The sequence below is a fragment of the Schistocerca gregaria genome, chromosome 5 (genome assembly GCF_023897955.1).
Source record: "Schistocerca gregaria isolate iqSchGreg1 chromosome 5, iqSchGreg1.2, whole genome shotgun sequence".
In the NCBI taxonomy this organism is placed as follows: Eukaryota; Metazoa; Arthropoda; class Insecta; order Orthoptera; family Acrididae; genus Schistocerca; species Schistocerca gregaria.
Window position 1 is genome coordinate 35122757 of NC_064924.1, and position 12002 is coordinate 35134758.

Genomic DNA, 12002 nt, shown 5'->3' on the forward strand with positions numbered 1-12002 from the left:
GTGCAGGTGTACAATCACCATTGAAGAGTCTTGCAGAGAATACAGCAAGTCCATAAACCACCATTTGTCCACTCACAAAGAATTTGTTTGAAATGTCCTTAGAACCAGCAGTGCTGTTAACCAGTCCCTTGCTGAATTATCAACACACTTCCAAACACTATCAGTCCCTACTTCTCACATATTGTGCATATACTATGACCAACAGAAACGTGTGCAGTGAAATGTAATTTACAAGTTACTTAATTTGATGAACTGGTGTCAATTACAATTTTATAACATAAGAATACAATAATGAAGGTACAAAATATATCATTAAAAACATAACAATACAGATAACATTTGTAGTAATACAGACTTTACAAAAGAATCGAAATAACAAATACATCAGTGTTACAAAAATTATGACATAAGTACATACATAAAAGATCAGAATAACTTTTGAAACATCAACTTCACACATGAGCATTAGAACAAAACAAAATAAATAATGTGTAAACATCTTTACAAAGTAAATAACATGTTATTAATGCAAATTATATTTGAGGATAACAGTATTCCTCATCATAGTGAATGTAGCTTAGTATTAGAAAAATTCTGCAGCATAAGTCTTATCAGATAAGCATATGAAGACCGGTAGAACATAAATACACAAGGGTATACAAACACATAGTGGGATAACACAAGGAAAGGACAGGGTTTGTTTTCAGTGTAACATTTGGTACTGCAGTCCAACTCAAAACTTCATTCTGTAGATCTTTCGTCATATCTCAACATTTGTTTCCACCAAAAATATCCTATCCAAGCATGGTTTCTGTATTTTGTTCACATCCTCTTTTAAAAATAGTTTTTATCCACTGTACACTACTTTTTTTTGGCCAAATAATTTCTTATAGCTTTTCAATGCATTTCTTCCAATTCATCACAACTCGTTCTCTTTTATAACCTACCCCATCTTAAGCTAACTTAAAGCTACTGAGCTCAGATGCTAAACTAAGGGGCGACACAATGCAGCAGCACAAAACAAATTAACACAAACAGCAATGACCCAATAAAATGCAGATTTGCAAAGCAAGCAGCAGTAAATGTAATAACTTATATCTAAACATGACAAACCCACAAGCAGAAAAAATAGTATACTAAAGACAACAGTGCAGATAAGGGAAAGTTATAATCACATCTTAATGTCTATATAATTAAAGTGGTGCACCACAATTTATGCTACAAACGAAATTACCAAGTACCTAAAAAGCAAATTCTGTGTGCAATTCTTGTGAAGGGAAATGTCTTTTTGTCCTCCCTCGTTTTTTTGAAGTAGATTATAAAGTTATTATGTACTGGATCTGTAGGCATAAAATATTTATATTAGTACATCCATTACATTTTATAGTAACCAATGCTCCAATGCAGCTAGAAACTAGATATTAAACAAAATAGGCAAAGCAAGGCGTGAAACGTCATTCGCTAGCCATATGGCGTCTCATAGTGCAGTAATCAATTTTTCAACTAGCAAGACAATGGACATGAAACGTTTCTCATCATTTCATTTCAGTAAATATCATAAATTAAGAACACTACAGTGTAATCATGTTTTCATATTTGAGGGTGTCGTATTTACGATGCTTTTTACAAAGGAATGTCAATAGCGAGGATAATGGCCTCTTTTTTTTTCTCTCCACCTGTGCCTCTGACAGGCACAAACTAATGGCTCTCTTTTGTCAGGTGGTTGTCGCGCAGCTGGGTGCCCACGACGCATTACCGCATTACGTGCAGGTGGTCACTTAACTGTCTTATCGAAATATTTACGACTCCGGTTTTCGCAACAGTGGCAGTCTCATATAAAAATACGTTCACAGGTTGAGAATTTGGGTTACAAATGTGTAGAAAATAAAATCCTATAAATATAACAGCGTCCAAAAAATTTTCGACAACATTCTAATACATTCACGCATTTACACACATTTCATAATTCTTAAAGTACAATTCTTGGTTTCCATCATCCTTTTCCACAAACCAGAGTCCCCAACCACTACTCATTATTCCTTACCTTATTACACACATACATATTCGTCAACACTTCTTCAATATTTTATCATAACAGATATGTAGCATAATCAAATAACTCATATAGCATCAGCATATTGATCATAAACATACCGCAACAGCATAATACACATAGTCATCGTAATAATATCGTAACACCTCAGTCAACTCTCAAAATCGTCGTAGTTTCCTCCAATAATTACAAAACCTAAAACAATTCTCTGTTCATGTCAAAAGTGTCATCTGCCTCAAACGTACTTTAAAAATCATGATCCCATACCAAATACATCATTCAAAGCTCTCATAGTATCACAATGGTTCTGAAATAATATAAACAGTTCACAAAGTACAGACGAAATACAATTATATAAGTGTGAAGTTACCCAACTGTGTAATTGCGTAAACATGTGTCACTGACGTAGTACAAAAAATGTTTGTTTCTCTCAGTTAAATGATCAGATAGCTGTGTAATTTATGTGTTAGAGAAATATGGTACCGATGTGTAAAGTTGTATAAGCAAATACCATATTAGCTAGGGCTCCTTGTGCTTTCCAAACACATGATACACAAAGTAAGCGTGTACCCCCCTGAGGATTAATGTAATTATATCCTCAGGTGTTGCACATTACAGCAATGGAATGAAATGTATCACGAAAAACCTTTGTATCATTGAACTTCAAATATCTTTAAAAATAAATGTTTTAAGTACAAAATTAGTCACTCAAATACGCGTACTGTAGCACTAAACTGTGCGTCTTGTTGTAAGATAATCTCTGTGGAAGTGTCGTATTTATCGTCCTCCGAAAACTAAGTTCTGCAGAAGTCAATGTACTGACCTCATGATAAACAGTAGTGAAATGCTTTGCGTATAGATATCGTAGTTACTACGCTTATTGCCGTGATGAAGTAAGTACTGTACTGTAACGTATTGTTGTGCTACAGAAAAGGCTGTCTCATTGTAGCTATACCACAAAGTTACTACTAAAACATGTTTTCCTTTCCAGAAGAATTCAGAAAAACTGCAGATATAAAACAGATACACCGCAAAAGCACAATGTAAATTATGTCACACATTAGTAGCGTTGTGACATAATCGTGTAGCTATCAAAGAAACCAAATGCTAAGTCATCTTCAATCTCACAGAAAGTACTTCAAATAAAGAATGTCTTTTCAACTAAACCAAAATGTTGCATTAAAACCTCATTAACAGTATATGTTCTAAGTATGTAAGCCTTATAGTAGTTACGTAATCGTGCAACTAACAAGCAAGAATGTACAAATAACAACACTGTGTCATCTGTTCACTATAACAATGCATTCGTAATTTCTGTTCAAAATGTTCCCTGGGTTCTAGAGTGGATAGTTAACTTCAAAACATTGTTGCATGTTAACAGTTTCTCAGTGTGACAAAGCATACTAGAAATGTGAAGTGAAATGTTTTATGGCAAAGACAAAGTTAAAAAGCAGATTATCTTTCAATAAACGGTTTTACATGCGAAATGTAGTGCAATCCTTTACTCTTCCTAGTGCACAGAGTTAACCTGAACGCAATTATCATGCGGTATACGTCGCTAAAGAATACTGGAATTATTCTCAAGGTTAGCGTCTATGTTATTTTTCTCTGAGCCAGCCGGCGCACGCGGCTGCCTGCGGTGCGAGTCATTGTCTGTCTCTTTGTTGGCGCGTGCCGTTGTTGAGATTAGGAGACCTAACTTCTACAAATTCACCTTGCCGAGAGGGCCCTGCTCTGTTTGAATCCCGCCAGTTCTGATGCAATTCAGGTCTGTCGTTACGATCATATCGTCTGTCGCCATGTCGGTAATTTCTGTAATTAATTTCTTGTCGGTCACGTTGTGGAGAATTTCTCCCTGAATCGTAACTGCGCGCTGGACCGTTGCGTCTTAAGTTATTCTGTCTCCCTTGATAATAATTATTTTGGTTCCCATATTGTCTGTTTCTCTGATTGTCTCTGTGATAGTCACTACTGCGGAGAGGTGATCTTTCTCTGTAATTACTACTACTCTGCCAACGGTTGTCATACGGGTGGTGTCTGTTTTGGTCACGATTTGTGTTGTCAGAATAAATGTCGTGTCCAGTTATTATTTCTTTCATCGCGGAATTGCGACGGATGTGACCTGTAATTGTTGTGTTCCTGTTTTCGTGTTCCGCGATTGTCAGTGTCAATTTTTAATTCTTGTAATAGTCCCTGAAAAGCTTCAATGTCGTCTTTGCAACGGCCTGCCAAAATAATATGCCGTGAATGTTCAGGCAATTTGATTAAGCAAATGCGGATGAGTTCTGACGGGCTGTATGGGTTTGAAAGATACTGACTCTTATGTAATATGTCTTCAAAATATTTCACAAGACTTGAAAATTCAGATTGTTCGAAATTTTTCATCATTATGATGCCATGTTTTACTCGGTCTTGTGTGGCTTGAGACCAATATGCTGAGAGGAAGGCATGGTAAAATTCTCCTTCACTGTGGCAATCGTGAATGACCGATCGCATTCTTACAGCTGGTTCATTCTCCAAATAGCCACACATAAATTCTAATCTGTGCTCTAATGACCAGTTGGGGGGGAAACAATGAGAGAATTGATGGAGCCACGCTTGTGGATGAATGTCGATGCCAGAATTCTTAAATGTTTTGAATTTACGTGTAGTAATGAACAGCTTATAGTCAAAATCATCATGTCGGCGAGTCGCATGTCGGTCATTGTTACGTCGTTTCGGCGGTTACATCTCAAAATTCGGTGTACCTTGCCAATTTCTTTCATGATTTCCGAATTGCCCTGTTATTATTTTGTGGTTGTTCTGTATTGCTATGTCCCTCTTCCCGTACTGGGGTGCGAGTGTCCTCTGAAATATGTAATTTTTGTATTACCTGCGTCAACTGATCTTGTACTTCCCGGATTTCTCTTTTGTACAGTGTGTTGATTTGATTTTGATTATGTTTGAATTTTCTAATTTGTTCATACTCTTCAGTGTCAGTGAAGGCTACAGGTTTTGTGTCATTCAGATCATCATCTACCTTTGTAGATAAGTTAGTGAACTGATCTGAAAGTTCGGCTACTTTATCCGACAGTGAAATTATTTCCTCTGTGTGTCTTTCTGAACCAATTTTCAGAGTATCTACTGTGTCCTTTAAGTTCGCTTGAGTTTTTGCAAGTTGCGTAACCGAATCGGTAGATGCAACTGAGTCAATTTTAGCTTGCAGGGTCTCATGATTTTCATGAACAATAGTTTGCAGTTCTTTTATGGCTGCTTCGTGATTCTGTAATGCATTTTCATGCCGCGAAAAGATAGGTTGGAAATGCTCACAAATGGGTTTTTACGTCATTACAGACTTTTTGACATTTCGATTCGATGTTATGTAACTCATTAGTTAAATCTTCACGTGTTTGTTCAAGTGTGGTGTCTAACTTTTGAAGCTTTTGTTCCATTGCGTCTAACTTTTGAAGATTTTGTTCCATTGGGTCTAACGTTTGAAGCTTTTGCTGTGTTTGTCTCTGATTTTGTTCCATTGTGTCTGACTTTTGAAGATTTTGTCCCATTTGTTTCTGATTTTGTTCAAGCGTTGTGTCTAACTTTTGAAGATTTTGTTCAATTGTATCTAACTTTTGAAGCTTTTGTCCCATTTGTTGCATTAATTGTAATAACAATGCACTGGTGTCTGAAACATGTTCCTTAGTGCTATTCGGCAATGCATTTGAACCGGCAATATTCGCAGTTTGAAAAACAGAAAATGTGTCTTGACTTATTTGAGAAAACGGTGAGGACGCAAAACCTGAATCTACAGTATTTGCAAGATTGTGTCCTGTCATTTCGGAATCCTGAGGCGAGCTGTTGCCGACCGATCGATCGATAATGCTTCCCTGTTCACTAATTGTTTCATTGCCTACACCATTATTTGCAACCCGCTCCATTTCCCTATGCACAATTACCAAATTACTACTTTGAACATTAGTTAATTCATTACGTGGTGGCGCTAACACACTGCTTTCGTCTTCACTGCCATTTCTCAGTTGCATTTCTCTTTGCAGCCTAGTATTGCGTTTTTCACACGCCATTGTTGTCACAATATTTCACACAACAACACAGAAAAACACAATTTGAAGAGCAAAAATAAGAGAACACATTAACATAGCACCGAAAATAATATCTAGTTAATTGCACAGAAAAACACAATTTGAAGAGCAAAAATAAGAGAACACATTAACATAGCACCGAAAATAATATCTAGTTAATTGCAAGCGCAGCTGCGAAATACTTGGTGCAAATCTACATGCATGCCACAGCTGTTTTACTGTACAAAAATGAAAGACTACAACTACAAAGGAGATTCTCTCTACAATTACGCGCTAGCAATAAACAAAGTCTACACTTATTACACAAACTACAAGAAAAAATCTGAAGTTTCCAGTGAGGTATCCTCGGCTAAGGGTCGACAAACGAAACGTCCCCTTAGAAAAATTATACAAGACTGTGCTTAAACTGACACACAATATTTTTAGCGCAGCGTAATCTGACTTTCAATAATCAATGGCCCTGAGTAACATTAACCTATACCTTTCACAAATCACTTACCTCACCAAAAATCTTCGTTAATCGAACTACTGCAATACAGCAAGCGCCACTATTGCCAGCTAAAAAAAAGATTCAAACTACGGAAGTCACTAACTACTGAGAGGCACAGTTAGCAAATGAAAGATTTTAATAGAGAACAAACAGTGTATTTACCTTAATAGTCATAATATATATATCAGTTCATGACATCCATTCTTACAAATTTCAAAACTCCGCCATCTCTCTCCCCACGTCCACCACTGCTGGCGGCTCACCTCCAACTGCGCAACGCTATCCACTGTTAACATCCAGCTGCCCAACACTACAATGGCGAGTATTACAACAATGCCAACCAGCCACTGACTGCACACAGCACAGCCAGTGATTTTTCATACAGAGCGCAATGTGGCGTTACCAATAAGAAAACCTAAACAGCCTACTTACAAGATTTAATATTAACTGGAACCTCTGCAGTAATTTTTGCATCCCTCCCTGCTGACGGATATTATCCATAACTACACTACCCCTCTCAAGAAGCACAAACAAGCATTTTTCTGCATGTATGTGTATCGGTTTCTCGCGGAGGCTTCCAGACGGCGCATCTAAAGCTGATGAATCCACCTTCAGACGCCCGCGCTCGAAACCTACCATGTGCCTACTGCCGGTGAATCCATCTTCAGACACTGCCCCGGACGTATCACGGGTGGAATCAGTTTCGAGCACTATGCCACCGATAACATGTAGTTGATACACCTTTGAACCCTATTCTGGGCATAATGTGTGCTGGATCCACCTGTAATACGTCTTTGGCATATCCTGCGAGAAACATACATGCAGAAAAATAGAGCAACTGCTCTACATGTGCTACATTTACAAGCAAATTTAGAATATGTGTCCCACCAAGCGAGGTGGTGCAGTGGTTAGCACACTGGACTCGCATTCGGGAGGACGACGGTTCAATCCCGTCTCCAGCCATCCTGATTTAGGTTTTCTGTGATTTCCTTAAGTCGTTTCAGGCAAATGCCGGGATGGTTCCTTTGAAAGGGCACGGCCGATTTCCTTCTCAATCCTTCCCTAACCCGAGCTTGCGCTCCGTCTCTAATGACCTCGTTGTCGACGGGACGTTAAACACTAAACACCACCAATATGTGGCCTGAAGTGACGTCATGACCTCGTGAGCGGAACTGTCAGCACCTTGGATCTTTGGAGTAGGCTGTATGTAAGAGGAGATGCGAAAGCAGGACTGCTGTCCGTAACATAGTGGTTGTCTGAGAGTGTTGGGGACGTATATTTATAGCTCGAACTGTTTGTTTTGTATGAATGGAGATACTCTCATATTCATCTCCGAAATCAGTATCGTTATGTAATTCAGTGTGTAATGTGTGGGTGATTAGGTTAACTCGTCCTAAATACAGATCATACAATGCAAGGCTGACATCTTTCAAAGGTCGGTCTGTATCTATTAAGGGACGTTCTGACAAGCAAAGTAAAGCTGGATTCCTTTATTCTTGTGACTGAGAAGAGAATGTATTTATATTGTGAAGGAGGGCTGAAATATTTGGGTGTAACGAGTAACAAATGTGTTCGACATGGGGTGTGGTTTTCCAAATGCTTGTTTGTGCTTCCTGCCATGGGTAGGGATTTTGTGAATAATATCTGTCAGAAGAGACATTAAGAAATTATTGCAAAGGTTGCAGCTAGCATTAAGCCTCCTTCAAATCTTCTGAAAGCAGCAACAGAACACCATTTGACTGTGTGAGCTTCTGAGAATGTTCACCTGTTTACAACCTGCTTCCAAGAAGAAGTGGGGGAACTATTCTTCCCCTGCAGACGTATTGCTGCTCATTTTAAATATGGACCTACTCATTCCTTGTGTACTGCGTGTCAGAGGTCTGTTTTAGCTACGGCAAGAACATTTTTGACGAGGGCAACGATGTCGTAAGAGATGTTGTTATTTTATGATGTACCTTTAGAACTCTGTTAACACACATTATGGAGAATACAACATTATCGATAAATGTGTTCTCTTCTTTTTTCACCTGCTTTAGTCATACTTTAGTCTGCTCCTAATATGATAGTTATGATTACACTTTGATCTTATCACCTCCTGACCTGTGTTGGAGAATAGTTATTTGCTAGTGTCAAAGGATAGAATTAACGTACAGTACCTCCATTCTGTCAACGTGAGCAGTTTTCCATAGGGTTAAAAAAACATCATTTCATCCCCAAGCAGTGTAGCGTTGTTAACATTTCTGCTGATTTCTAAACGATCTGATAACAAGTGCTTTGCGAAGGGTACACTCCGCTAACATAGTAGCACCTAGGTTCTGTATAGGAGTTGTATTGCAGGGAGAAAAAAATCTGGGTGCTGCCTACAGTCATGGGTCGTATTGCTTCAGTATAAAGTACCACACTGCAGATGTAATCAGAATTGGCGGCTGTAGGTGGTCGGTTGCTTAATGTAAGCGCTATATGCTGGATCACAGGATGACGTCATATAACAGTACTTTAATATGAGCAACTCCATGGTCAGGAACAGGGTGAATATTAGGAGAAATTGGATGCGCTGGGAATATAAAGAATCAGTCTAAAGCACAACTGGTTGACGTTGAAATGGACAATCAGCCTGTACAACTGCAATGACTTTCTGTAGATGACTGCTAGCTTATGGATTCGGATAAACAGAATGGATGTGTGCGACTACATAACGTATTTCGTAAATGACTGTTTTGGTAAATGTTTCGTAAATGAAGTATTTCGTAAATAACTGTTCTTGTATACTTTGACTTCCACATGTATTGTATCCAATACCTGTTTGGTGGGTTACGTCACCTTGTATTAAATTTTCTTTGGTCTCAGACAAACTGAGTGACCGAAATCACAAACAGCACATCTCCAGCTCAATACTCCCGCTACCTTAAGCAACATAATACCACATGTCCAGTCCTGTTCCACTGCAGCACATACCGCTTCCTGCACACGATGCATGTGCGTTACACTCTGATGCTTTGGGAGTGTGCTCTGCGACGACTATAGAGCTGTTAATTTCTCCTGAGAGAGAGACAGCAGCAGCCGTGCGGTTCTAGACGCTACAGTCTGGAACCGAGCGACCGCTGCGGTTGCAGGTTCGAATCCTGCCGCGGGCATGGATGTGTCTGATGTCCTTAGGTTAGTTAGGTTTCATTAGTTCTAAGTTCGAGGCGACTGATGGCCTCAGAAGTTAGGTCGCATGGTGCTCAGAGCTATTTTTGAAGTTCCATCTTTTGTTTTCTCATTAAATAAGAGACATTATTCTTCTGTGAATTTTGTGTGTCTATAAGTCGATGGGCTTATTTATTAATAAGTAGGCGAAATTTACGTCTACATCTATATGCATACTTTGGGAGCCGCCACACTGTGCGAGGTGAAGGGTAGTCTGTACCACTAAGAGTCATTTAATTTCCTATTCCATCCGCAAACAGAGCGAGGGTAGAAAGTCTATCTACGGTATGTAGCTCTGCATGAGCGTTAAGTTCTCTTCTCTTACGCGAAACTAATTTCCATAGGGTGGTGGGGGAGGGATCCCAGATGGGTTGAGGGGGAGGGGTAATTAATTGATCAGTTTAATTAGTTAAGTAATTAATTTGATATCAATTTGATATGAAACGTGTCTTCATATCGTCTTTGCTACTCTACTTTCGCGAGTAAAGCTCCTTTTGTAATACTCCTCTTAGAGAATTGGTTAACAGTTTCACTATGGAGAATACCATGAAGCCTTTTTATCCAAATGTAAGTGGAAGTCGATGTCCAATGTCCACACACCTTTTATGGCCTCTAAGGCATTCAACACATCTTTGTTAGTCTGTTTATCAAATGTCAGTTGATGTAGTTTCTCCATCACATTTTGTGAGTCCGTGAGCATTAATGTGAGCCATAAAGTCTGCTTTGAATAATAAATAGCCTCCATGATGGCAGTATTCTGCCGGGTAAACAGACGATTCAGGCAACAGTGCAAACGTTTGATACGTGTCGCTAGAGCAGTTGAAGAAGGCGTACCCCACACCCACCTCAGCTTGAGAGCCATCTGTACAGATGCAATCATACTGTGGTCTATTTTGCAAATTGTTTCATCAACTCCAATTTGATATGGAGAGGGGGCAACGAAATGTTTTCTGGATGTACGAAAGTAGTATTGATAACATTTTTCTCTCCAGGTTTTAAAGTTTCTCGGGGTGGCCAATCATTTTTAGTCCAGTGTTTTTTTCTGGCTCTACTATCCCACAAGCATAAGAAGCATGGGTATTTAGTATAGCCTGCCTGTTGACCCAATAGCATCGTGAGTATTTTGAAGTCACCACAAACCATCCAATGATGGTCCTGATATTCTATATTTTCCAGGATAATGGCCAAATCGTTATAGTTTTCGTCCATATGCACAGAATGTCCCATCATAAGCGATGCAAATTTATTTCCATTGAGCAATAATAATACTTTAAGATAATTTTTGGATGAATCAATGAATAGGCTACATTCAGCTGAGTCATACCGCATATCAAAGCAATGCATGAGTCTTTACACATCATTGCAAAAAACTAAATTTCCCTCTTTTGAGAAAAACTGGGTAAATTCTATTTTTCGGTGTCAGTACAGTGAAAATGAGGAGCCAGATGATAAAAGGTTTTTATTTGTTAATCTGGAACCTAACAGTTCGGCTGCATCTTTTGAAAGACCTAAATCTCTTACTAGATCATTGAGCTCACTTTGAGAAAATAGTTGAGGCCTTTCATCTTCGTCTGAAGAAAAATTTGAGCTTGAGTCACCCTGAGGAGGAAATGTAATTTCGTCCTCCAACTGACCCCGGTATTCATCCAAACTGGAAGATGGCTGTGGGATAGGTATTTTAGAGCTATGGGGCACTGGACGTATATCTGAGTCAAGGTTTGGATAACTTATGCTTCTTTGTTTTTTGAATTGAATCCCTTTACGTAACTGAACAGAAGTAGCAATCAGAGTTGTGGCTTTTCAACTCACACCATATCATAGGAATTCCAAATCGAAATGCATTTTTCTTAACCTTAAACCACAAACGAAGATCTTCTTCGCATCTTCTACACAGCTTATGTGGCGCCCGTGGTTTATCTTGATCATCAAGTTTTAATTTAAAGTAATCAAAATAAACTTTCCTCACAAAATCACTTACGTTTCTCTGTTGACTTTTAATAGTGTATTCACCATAAATATAACAAAAACTGTTTGGTGAAATGACACAACTTCATGTAACCATGACTAGAAACAACAGCACTGTTCACTTGAATAGCAATATGTCTACTGAGAGTTTGTCTTCATTTCATGCGAGATAGAAATCGTTACTTGACTTGTCGCAACACGATAAAACTGAACAATAAGATTGCTTTTA

General features: G+C 38.6%; 1 non-coding gene across 1 annotated transcript; it reads left to right on the top strand.

The window, feature by feature from the left end:
- The first annotated feature begins 7509 nt into the window (after positions 1-7509).
- Trnaa-cgc (transfer RNA alanine (anticodon CGC)) lies at positions 7510-7582 on the top strand. Its single transcript has one exon. It is a non-coding gene; the product is annotated as a tRNA-Ala (tRNA).
- The last annotated feature ends 4420 nt before the right edge of the window (positions 7583-12002 follow it).